Genomic DNA, 8,664 nt, shown 5'->3' on the forward strand with positions numbered 1-8,664 from the left:
CAGTACCACAGATGCAAAGAGTGTAGTTGAAGTGTGTATGCTGTGAAATCTAATGAGCAATCTTGCTGATGTTGATGAAGATCTTGTCAAGACTGAACACTTTATTCTTTATCACTGTGGCCATACTAGTGACAGCACAACTGTTAAAACCACCAGATTAGTTCTATTTTGCCATTAAAAGTAAAACAGTAAAAAACATTCCACCCACTCATCCCACATGGATACAGCATATTCACTAAGCAGCCCTAAAAGTTAGCTGCTGGCATCAAATGGTCTTAAATTTGATCATTAGCAAACTTGGAGCCATGTGGAGAAGGGAGAGAGATTTCCAGCCTGCACAGAAAACTCCCCAGGTAAGACTAGTTGGAAGCTTTTTTGCATAAAAGACTAGAGAGCCATACATATATCCAGAGGCTGCCCCACACCATCATCCTGTCTCACCGTAGTAGAGTATAAAACACAATGTGCAGCTGGTAGTTGTGCAGAGAAAGTGTTGTAAATTAAAAAGAGGAGTAAACGTACCTACTTGGTATACAAGGGACATATGCAACTTTTGTAGGACCTACGTAAAAACTGACTAAAATCCATTTTTCTCTCAACTGTAGAACAGAAGGTACCATCTGCAGAAATCCAAGAGCCATATAGCATATGGTAATATTTTTTCTTTCTTTACTTTAAATGGTGGGAAAAGTCTGTTAATGTGGCTCTCCTCCCTTACTAGTTTCTTCTGGTCACTCTTTCATGGCAGATTTCTGACAACACAGCTACCCTAACAGATACAAGTTGTTTGTCATGACTGGTGTGCAGAAGACCCCAGTGCAAGGAGTTTCTCAGACCGTCCATTGGCAGCTCCGAGCCTGGGGCGTGGCCTTTCAGTGTATGCACAATTGCAATGGCAAAACCGCATCTTCTCTGGTACACTTTGGGTGTGTTCATGGCATACTCTGGCTCCTGAAGTACAAAATGCAGATTTGCATGTGACTTATAGCTACATTCAAACTAAGGCCACTTTAGTAGTATGAGGTCATTGTGGGGAGATGGCCTCATTTGTCACGTGAGAGATTCCTCTGGGTGATCCAGAGTGCAGTTTCTTCAAATAGCTGTAGTGTAATTCTGAGCTGCACAAGCTGATGTCATTTAAGTCCCCGCACCTGCAGTTTAGACGGATCTGTGCTACTCTTTTGCTCTTGACTGCTGATTTACTTTAGCTTCTCATTGTATGCATGTACTGCATTGTTCTTCTTACCCTGCTAACCAGAGCTTTCTTTGAGAAAGCTACATGTTCTTCAGAGATTGTCTCTATAAGCAATTTCTCCAGTAGCCTGATACGCCATATCCCGTTAAAGATTACAAAGCAGAGACAGCAAGCATGACAAGGGATATTTTTTTTAAGTATAAATTTATGTCTTGATTTGAGAATGTGAAATGAAAAAAATTTGCCTTCAATTGCTGAAAGAAATAGAGCTCAGAGATAATAGAAAGTCCAGTGTAGTAATTGTTTGTGGTACTAAACAGATGATGCAGCGGGGAATTTGAATTGCTTAATGAACTGATTTAAAGGTAGATACATTGCTTCCTTTGGCAATGGCTGCATATATTCTACCAGACACCCCATTTGAGACAGGTTTTAAATACTTTTCCTCATTTTTCCAACACTTATACAAAGATGAGGCAATAGTATCTCTCCAGTAATTGAAAGACATGAAATGTCTGTACAAATTATACATTTTGAAAAAGCTTTAAGTATCTTAAATTTGGGTAGTTGTTTATGCTCAGGACCCTCATGGTACAGCTTCAGCAGGAAGGAAACACATACAAAGGTCTTCCAGTAGGGTAACAATATGTACATGCTAGCTGACACCTTCTGGCTTTATCACATTGGAAACTGGTGTGAAGCTGATGAGTATAACCTCAGTAAAGCAGAGCTCTGTCTGAGAAACGTTGTAGATGCAGATCCTTTTCCTCTCCTGTGGTCTGGATGGCTCTTGCTGTTCACTGAGCTCTAGTTCTCATGAAAGTACTTAATCACTGTAATGTACATGCTGGCCTACCCACTCATAACTCTCCAACAGAAGATCTGATACCAGGAAATGTTACTTTTATCATGCACTTTCACCTAACTCATCTCCTTCCTCTCTCCCCCTCCATCTTCCTCCTCTTCCCTCCCCCCAGGCGCTCATTTCCTTTGATATCAGAGAACGCCAGAGATGGTAAGCCAGCAAATATACTATCTATATACTTGTCAAACTTCTTCAAGAAGCTCTATAAACATCCTGGAAAGAAAACAGGTTGTGTGGGGGGGGCTGAGTATAGCTTCTGTGCAAGATCCTCCTGAACTCTGTCCCCCAAAGGAGGTGGGGGTTGTCACCTTCTGCACACAGAGGACCAGGCCTGCTGTGAGAATATCAAGATTTTAAAGATTAAATGCTTTAAGATTGGGGTCCTAAACACTTCTGTGGATTTTCAACAGAGTGCATGGCTTTCAGGAGTGCTGGCAGTGTTTGAATTCGGTGATTTTGTCAAAGCTGGGGTGGGTGGGCTCCATGGTGTAGTTTGTAACCTTGCTCTGTGTGCCCAGACCCCTGCCCCGACTGTGTGTCCAGGTGAGTACTAGTGTGCATGGGAGGGAGCCAGAGTGTACTCCAATCTCGATATCCAAAGGACCAGAGTGTGCAGGACACTACAGGTTGTACCAGCCTCACCACTGGGGCACAGCCTGAGACCTGCACTGCAGAGATGACCATGCACTCCATGCCAGGGTGAGCAGACTGCTCTCAAAAAAATCAGGGTCCATTTATTCCTAGTTTTGTGAAAATAGGCACCTTGTCTTAGGACATAACAGACCTTAGAGTTTACTGCTCACTTTGTTTTCAGGCAAGTCTTCTCAAAAAGAACAAAAGATGTGTTTTAATCAGTACACAAAGCTGGAGGTACTATGGCTTGGTGCATTTAACTTGGGCAATTGAAAATTTGGGTAACAGCTGGGGGAATGGCATGGTGCTCTGCCATTCCTTCTGATGCCTTCTGACCCTGATTTTGTAGTGAGCTAAGAAGCTCTGGCTCAGCAACCTGAAACAATTAGGTCGCTTTTCTTGTGCAGCAGCTCATGGTGTGCAATTCTAATCACAGACTCAACTAAGCAGATCTGTATTGTACTTCAAATGACTGCTGAGCAACAATAGTACTAGGAGTTTAATGAAATTTAAAAATATCCCAAATGGAAAAATGATACACTTAAAAGCCTCATCTGAGATGAATTTCTTTTTTCTTGGAATTATGGAAGACAGTTGGAAAGGATTTAAGCAGAACTTTGTTGCTGCTAGGAATGGATGCCACAAAAAGGATGGCAATCAGAACAGACCTTTATTTTCTGACCATAGCTGGGTTCGAAGCACTAGATGTATAAAATAGTTCTCTGTTAACTCAAACAGTAAAAATTATTTATGAAAATATGTAACAGAGATTTAAAAGGTATTACATTTGTACAAAGATGGAAAGTCAAGGAGATCCTAGGATAAGCTGCAAATGGTTTGAAGAGGCAAGCCAAGTTCTAACCTACTTCTTGCTGTCTTCTGATGTCCTTCATGAAAAATCAGGTAGTAACAAAGTTTCAAGTCCAAGAAAAAGACAGCCACTAAAGAACCAAAGCTAATGGTTAGAAAGAGTAGAATTTACCAAGCAGAAGTTTGGCAGTCCATACAACAGCTTATGGACAATATATTTGAGATGCTGATTTTACGTAGTTTGAGAGAGGGGCCTAGACAAGCTTAAACATACATCTGTGAAGCTCTGTAACAGAAAATAGAATCATAGAATGGTTTGGGTTGAAAGGGCCCTTAAAGACCCCCCAGTTCCCCCCCCCCTGCCCCCAGCAGGGACACCTTCCACTAGACCAGGTTGCTCAAAGCCTCATCCAGCCTGGCCTTAAACACTTCCAGGGAGGGGGCAACCCCAACTTCTCTGGGCAAATGTTCTGTTGCACTTTTATGTATGCAGTAGGTAGTCATAAAGTTATTGTCTCATTGCTAAGTCGGGCATTCCTCTTCTAGAAAATTAAAAATGTTGTAAGGAAATGTATCAGAGAATGTAAAAAGCAGAGTCCACACAAAAAGTCTTCCACATACAAAGCTATTTATGTTGTGAAAAACAAAAGAAGCCAAAACAATCCCTTGCATTTAGAAGAACAACCATGGTTCTTAAAAATTCCATGGTTTGGCAGGGGTTTGATTTTGGCAAAGTGTACTCAGCAAAAACAAAAAAATGCAAGAAGTTCTGTTATCTCTCTGGGACTCAGTGAACAGTGCTGCAGCAGAAGATTAGCAGGCTATCAAATTGAAGTGTATTTGTTTTCAGTTAAAGGCAGGCACACAAGCCAGCAAAATGGGGCCTTTGGAAACAGCCATAGGCAGTGAAAGAAAAAAAAAAAAGTGTTTATAGTGGTCAGCATACCCTTGTTAACAGAATGTGTGGGGTATATAACAAAGCAGGAGAGGAGTGTATTTTGTAGTATCAGGAAAAAATATCTAATGATCTGAAGGTATTCAGGCATTGCTCCTGCAAGCGATATCCTCTTCTGGGAATAAGAATAATTTGATTCTTCAGAAGCTAATAACTGAAGGAGAATATGACCTTTTTTCAAAAAGACTCAAGAGCTCCCAACAAAGAAGCATCTTTTGCCTTTCTCATTAGAAAAGGTCTTAAGCCAGAGGCTTTGGGAGGAGCTGGGTAGACCTACTGCTCTGTGAGCTGTGCAGCAGACAGGAGTGCGAATAGAATGGGTGCTATCAGAGCCTTACCCAGCACTTGCAGCCGGCATTGGGGCAGTTGCTGTCAGCCTCCCGCTGCATGTGAAGCCTCAGATGCTATTTTCAATTATATCCACGTGCTCCTCGCTTGCAAGGAACACAGCTTCATTTGTTTATCACAAGCCAGGAGTGTGCTTGTAAATAGCACTCTGCCATCTCACCCATGCAGGGCCCTCCCTTCTCTGGGCAACGACCTCAGCGGTGTGTCCTCCTTCCCTTGAGCTGCTATATTGCCATCACCTACTGCTTCACGGCGGCTCCCCATGTGGGCCTTGAAGGCAGGTCCCCTGCTCCAACAGCCCTTGTAGTTGTTGCAGGTACCAACAGTAGAGCAGCTTCAGCAGAGATTCCTGGCAACTTCTGAAGCATCCAGAGTCACCTGCCCTGGTCTCAACAGATAAAAATGTAAACTCTCTGCACTGTAATACAGCTTCAGTTCTTTAGCAATACCCTTCGTGCTAACAAAAAAGTCAAAGTTATCAATTTGTCTTTACTTGCAAATGAGGGAAGGCAAGACTCCTTGGATTGCTGAACTAAGGGGCTTTCTACCCAAATTACCCACCTGAATCGGCAGCCTGACTGTGTGAAGCTGTCTAATGGGCAGAGGGTTAGAAACCATAATAAAGAGGTTGCAATTCTGAGCTAATAAGTGCCAAATCAGTTTGTTCACACCTCTTTGAAACAAACACAAGCATAATCTTTGTAACAATGTGGTTAATGTTGGAGAGTGGTGGTGTGCATACCACAGGTGCTAACAAAAACTGAATGTCCATGTGTTCAAATAAAGCAGAAGTCATTGATCATAATCCATAGGAATAAGAAAGGGTCATATCTTTTTGCCTGAGAGATAGGTACTAGCTGAAACCAATCACAAATTGGGGCTGGTATTGTGATGGGCAAGAGGGACCTGCCATGACCTGCCTATCCATAAACAGGAATAAAAGTTATTCTTTACAGTACTCATATTATTTAAACACAAACCTGGGAGTCTGCTGGCATGAATTACTGTTTTTCCTACAGGTAATGAAATTAATCTTAGCAATGATATAAACTACAAATCTAAATTCCTGGATACTGTTTGGTGACTTTTCCTGGTGTCTAGTTAGGAGAGAGAGAGAGAGAGAGAAGGGTTTGGTGACAGTAATTTATTTATTCTTTTCAAAACAACTTGAGAATTAATGTTGAATTCGCTGTGAAGTGGAATTTGAAGGTTAGTTTCTTCCATTTTCACCCAGGATCATGCAAGAAATGAGAAATCCCTTTTCTACCTGCAAAGACCTAAACCTCCTTTTCCTAACTACCAGACCCACAGGAAATCCTGGATGCGAGGGATAGGCTCTATAAGATTCACACAAACATGTTTCAGAGATTTCCTGTTGTAGCTTTTCTGCTTTGCATGGGATGATTGAAATATTAATTGAGCCCAAGTCTGGGAGTGAATTGCTAGGCCCTCATCTGGGAAGTCTTCTCTAAGTGGATAGCTAAAGCATTCTTTTAAAACAATAGGCACATTTTGACAACAGATTTAAAACTACTGCATCTCACATTTTTTGTCAAGCTGCTGCTTTACAGGTGTTTAGTAAGGTTCATAGTTGTTCACTTCCTTTGCTTTATTTTAGGATAAAGATGCCAGAAACAAGGAAAAATGTTCTAGTTTGGATTGAATATTTTTTAATTTTCTTTTTTTTTTTTAATTAAAAAACTTGGTTTAGATCAGTCAAAGCAAAGTATTTTTGTTCTGCGTGCTGAAACAGTTGAGGGAAATTGTTCATACAACCCTAATGCCAGCCCATTGAAGGGGAAAAATAAGAAAGAACAGGATTTATCCATGTTCAATGATCTAAAGTCTGTGTGACTGCAAGATCCTTAGTTAGTGGTGACTGGACATGATCCATGGTGTCAGCCATATCTTAGGAGCCAGGCCTGTTCCTTTTTGCCATTTGTATAGCAAAAATTCATTAAAGCGGGGATAGAGATTATAGAGAGGAATCTAACTGGTATTTACATTTGGATGTTTTTTACTGTTCTGATTGCTGCCTCATGCCCCATGCTGTGTGAACCAGCTCATATCCAGAAGGGGCAGAGCTGTGCATGGGAGATAGCACTGAAAAAGCTGGGCTCTCTAGCCCCGAAACAGCTTTCTGTGGATGTGACGGTGCTGCATCTGGATCCTAACCAGCTTGTCTGAGCGGTGCAATACTGGGCTTGGCAACCTTGCCCTGACCTGGCAGCAGTTCAGGGCTCCTTTCATTGTGCTCTGATGCAGATACCCAACCACTTGCCGGAAGTCAGCAGACCAAATTACTTCGTTCTGCAGAACAGATCTGTACATTTAACAGACTTGTTAATACTAGATGAAGGTTTGGCTCAGTCTTTGTGCTGTAAAGTATTTCCCAACAGTCATTTTAGACTTTTTTTTTTTTTTTTTTAAAGACAAACGAGTTACTGAAAGGGTTATCTGAGGAGAGTCATTCTTAGAGAAGCACAGCACTGTGGATGTGATCTGAAAATGCATCTTTGGCCCTGATGCTGAGGGTGGAAGTATTTGGCTGTTTAGACAAGTCTCAGTGCTGTCTCTCAAAGGTACCTGGAAATTATTCTAAATGCTTCATAGTGCAAGTTGCAGAGTAGCTCATTGCACTTTCACCACCAGGCAGTTAATGTTTAAAAATCACTTATTTTCTGTTTTCATTGCTGTGCCTCAGAAGAAATATATTCTGTTTTATCTAAACAGAAATAGATCTGATTACTTTGTTGTGAAAACTGCCTGTAATGTGGTTGAAGGGTTTGTTACTCACCTTATTTCATTTCCAAAATGAAGTAAAAAAGAATTAATTGCTCAGCTTCTACTCTGACATCAAGGAAAAGTAACTCATACGTTCTGACATAGCTTAGAAATGGGCTGGGTGCCAGTGAGGGAACATAAGGAACCTAAAAGCAATATAAGTTTGCTTTATGCAGTTATCTTATTGGTGCACAACTGCAGTGCAGCCTGCTACTTAGGGCCTGAGTGCCTCAAACTTTTTTTTTTTTTTAGCAGCTTTGGTAAATCTTAGACAATGGCCAATGAACTTCTTAATCACCATATTAAGAGACTTCAGCATGCTTAATGTCTCATGAGCTGGAGAAATGAATTAAGAAAAAATTTCATACTAAAATCATCCAGACTGTACTGATAAAGCCAAAACCTTTAATAAATCCCTGACAACTTATAAAAGAACAGAAAACTGGAGCATATTCAGGTCAAGGAGCATGGTAGGACAGCCGGTTCATTTAGACTACAAGTTTCAGTAGCTAAATCTGGTTCAAGCCAGAGAAGTCTAATTACTCTAGGCGTCTTACAGATGAAAAAAATCTTACTGTCTCTCCCTACCTTGAAGAGAATAGCACTTAAGCACCAAACTTGTCTACTCTTGAAGAAAGTTCGGAAGAACAGGCTGGTAGTCTGGCTACCATAATTCATCCCTGCTAGTCTGAGCAAAATACTACAGGAAAGGCTGTGGGTCTGGCTTGCTGTGACTTGCAAAGGGTAGAGGTAAGATACTCAAATACAGAATTGCTTCTTTAGTGTACTAGTACAAGAAAAAATTTGATCTACAAATGCAGCTGAGAGAATGACTTCTCACTGCAGCTCTCTTCCAAGGCCCATGCTTTATGTCTATTCCTCCCTTCAAAAAGATGTCTACTGGCAAACTCGCAGCTATTTTTACAGAGCAATCACTGAAGATGCTGAAAAAAATAATTAGAGACAGAGCAGTCTCTTCTTGAGGCATAACCAATTAAAAATACCATTTCTGTACCATGCCTGTGAGCTGACTCTGGTGCCCACAGTTTTGGGGGGGGGGGGGGGGGGGGGGGG

The sequence above is a fragment of the Antrostomus carolinensis genome, unplaced genomic scaffold (assembly GCF_000700745.2).
Source record: "Antrostomus carolinensis isolate BGI_N321 unplaced genomic scaffold, ASM70074v2 scaffold1826, whole genome shotgun sequence".
Classification (NCBI taxonomy): Eukaryota; Metazoa; Chordata; class Aves; order Caprimulgiformes; family Caprimulgidae; genus Antrostomus; species Antrostomus carolinensis.